The sequence below is a fragment of the Austrofundulus limnaeus genome, unplaced genomic scaffold (genome assembly GCF_001266775.1).
Source record: "Austrofundulus limnaeus strain Quisiro unplaced genomic scaffold, Austrofundulus_limnaeus-1.0 Scaffold154, whole genome shotgun sequence".
NCBI lineage: Eukaryota > Metazoa > Chordata > Actinopteri > Cyprinodontiformes > Rivulidae > Austrofundulus > Austrofundulus limnaeus.
Window position 1 is genome coordinate 118,506 of NW_013952556.1, and position 3,817 is coordinate 122,322.

A 3,817-nucleotide genomic window follows, 5' to 3' on the forward strand; every position below is an offset into this window, starting at 1 on the left:
TAAAACCCCCAATCCTCCAAATTAAAGTTTTGTTTATTCACCAGAATTAACATCTCACTTAAATAAATTGCCTCTATAATTTAGGAAGTTCCACATAAAGAGGATGGAGTGTATATGATTTGGATCTTGCACAACATGCTCTTAGGATGTGGCGGCAGCCATCTTAATGAGTTTGCAGCTTATCATTGCTCACGAGAGAAAGCAAATCAATCACTACTTGTGCCTAGTAATGTGTATGTGGGAGGAGGCAAAGAGAGGGAGACGGAGAGAAGTGCAGATGTGACACAAGAGAAAGCTTGTCAGTCCTCGGGTGTTGTTTACCATTACAGCCCTCTGCCAAAGATTTTCCTAAGGGACACTTGTTTTAATAAAACTGGCCCCATATTAAATTCTAATCCATTAGTTTAGTTGGCGAGCTCTGACAATGCTTTATCAAACCACTGGAATAAATGAATGTTTCTTCATTATCACGGCTGGACTGTTTTAGTGATTGTAGTGTGGTACTTTCTCATGTGAGGGTTTCATTAGAGATTTTTTTTTATTCACCCTTTTTGTGATGTTTTAATTTAGATTGTTGAAATAGCGCTAATTCAAATCAATCATTTTAGGGAAGTATAGGAATGAAAGGACAAGTCCGTTTCAGACACAAATGTATACAAATTTAGCCTGAGTACTGACGATTGTCATTTTCACTGTATGAGTTATTCGAAAGAACCAGTTTGTTAACTCAGGAAGCCACTTTAAAGCATCAAACATTTATGACCTGCTACTAAAAAGAAAAAAAAAGTGATAATGATTTTGCAATTGGCTGTGTATGTTTGTCTGTACTGGTAGCAAAATATATTTTAAATCTCTAAGCTGATTTTAATAAAAAAATTACATATAGTAGAAAATATTCATTGGTTTGACATGCATAACTACATGCCTTTGGACTCAACCAAATTCAGGATGACTGCCACAGCAAACCGACCTTAGAAAACACAAATATGGCTACAACCCAACCCGTGTCACATATATTTAGCTCAAATTTGGTATGACAGAAGCAGAGAGTTATTCATAACAAACTCCAATCCCTAATATATTGTATGAGATATCCCAATAAAGCATTTTATTATGTGTATCATTTTCAAGGTTTGATCAAATTGGCTATACATTCCATGATGTGATCTTTGTGATCTTAGAGTAACACCTGGCATGAAATGTGGTAGGTGATGTGCATTATTTTAAATAATGCAAAGCCTTTAACCACACAGTTTTCTCCCAATATGATTATTCTGAAGGGATTGGCAAAACTTGAGAAGATAACTGTCTTTAATGGGACAGAATTTGCAACAAAAGCAGAAACACGGTTGGCACAGACACTAGGATAAGGATAGATGGTTGAAATTGTGTTATTGGCTTACACCCATTAACGAGTATTTGTAAGATTATTTTTGGGCACTAGTTAGGGCATCCATGTGTTTTGTCATTCACAACACAACACATTTATAATGGTGTTTTAAACAGGCTGCACTCACTACAGTTCCCCTCCTGTGCAGGAGGTGGCATATCTGTAAAACAATACCACATTACAGTGATGGCATAAAACACACTTTGTTTAATATCATGCTCACATGAGCTGCACACTTTGAAGCTGTTTTTGAATATTTGCAATAAAATAAATACGCATTTCTTGAAGGCATGGGTCTCACCTGTCAGTTTTTAGCCCAGTGCTTGTCAGATTTAAAAAGTCATAGCAGGCATCTTGAACTGGGTTGACTCTGAGGCGTAATATGTTGTAGATGTACATCAAATTATTACTTTGTGAGAGGTTGTTCAGAATCTGTTTTGAGCAGTGGTGTCCAATGTCGGTCCTCAAGGGCTGGTGTCCTGCATATTTTAGGTGCTGCCCTGGTTCAACACAGCTGAATCTAATGAGTGCGCCTCTCTTGATGGTAAACTGAGAAGGTAAATCATCTATTTGAATCAGGTGTGTTGAAACTTGCAGGAGACCAGCCCTTGAGGACCGGAGTTGGACATGCCTTGTTTAGTGGTTCATGATATATTGTCATACAGACAAACACACATGCAAGCAAATTGCATAATCAAAGTGATAAAAAGTTACACGTTATCTTTAAAGAAAAGTATTAAGCTGTACAATGATTTTGCATTGTAAAGTAAAAAAAAATACAAACTGTTATGACTAGCACAGGTAGCAATGAAGGAAAGCTGAAGAAAGAAAATTAAAAGAAGCCCCATTAATCATGCATCTTACATCAGTCACTAAACAGTCTATATTTAGTTTCTAAATTTTGTCAATTTTTTTTTTGCCAATTTCTACCCTGAGCACAACATAAATGTATTTAAGAGCTATCAGAAAGCTCAGGCCATGATGAATGTGGGTGCCTGAGGCTCTCCTTTCATTAACTCAGGGTCACAACATTCATTTTCAGGCAGACTGGAAAATACACAGAGTTTGTGTGTTTTTATATATTTTTTTGTTATGATGTTTGGACATGTCTTTTAACTCGCAATAAAAATGATCTGTTTTCTTCCACCTGTGTCACTAAAATTAGAAATGTCTAGCCTCAAAATGATGCAGAAAAACTGGTTCATGCATTTATCACTTCTCAGCCGGACGAGTGCAATTCTTTATAAATATAGCTATAAGCTGCTGCTAGAGTTTTTGTGAGCGTTAGAGGGGGATCATCATCCTGCAACTTTAGATTCTTGTCATTGCTTTCGTGTAAAATTCAGAACAGAATTTGAAATTTTACTTCCAACATACTGTACAAAGCTCTCAACAATGAAGCTCTAACTCTTTGTTTTACATTTTAAATTAAGCACGTCAGCCCCAGACTGCTGGTTAATGCTTCATTTAGGCTTAATGTGATTTGGTTTGGTTTACATGCAAAGTCTTTGGTGGACGCCCATCTAGGGGCCTCGAGAGGTGTTGCGTTCAAAGCAGCAGATGCTAGAATCAGAAAATCTGAACTTTTGCAGCCGATGCGGAGCATCAACCAATCAGAGAGACTCCATAATGTGACGTAGTGGCACATTTTCCAAGGGAATGGAAGGACCAAGACCCAGGGAAGTCTTCGGAATGATGCCCACTAACCTGAGACAGATGAACAGCCACTCTTCAGCTGAAATCAAGCATCTGAGGTTGGTGTCTTTGCAGGAGATGCGGGCACTAATGCGAGTCAGCAACTCATCAAACTGGGCTTGGGACAAAAATAGTGTTAAAAGTGAACCTTCACAGTGCACAGCTCCTGGAGTAGGCGGTGAAACTCACCAAACTCAGAACACCTTTGAATTATCTGGTGGTTGGAGACATGGTGCAGAGGCACCCAACAGCGTTCTCTTGTTTTCAATAAATAAAGCCAAGCTACTCTCTCCACTGTATCCACCATTAATTGTACAGAGACCGGCAGAGAAAAACAACCACATGTCAAAAGGATCCCACCAAGGCATGTCTTTTCACATTTTGCTTGACCCACTTCGAGGGCAACCTTGACGCTCAGTATCAAGCGTGTGACTTTAAAGTACACAAATGTCTAACTCGATGTGTTGGATGTCTGTTTGATGTATAAAATATGTTCAGTCTAAACACAGCTTTACATGTGGTTCCTAGAGTTTGTAAAGACAGAATGAGATGCGGAGCTTTCAGTTATCAGCCTCCTCTCTTGTGAAAGCAAGAGTTTGTCAGACTGTCAATGTCTACTTTTAAGACAAACTAAAGTTTATTTTTCTTTAAATCTGGTTGGGTTGGCTTAACTGAGCTAATCCTTAGTTCTGCTGCTATAGGCTTAAACTGCTGAACATATCCAACACTGTT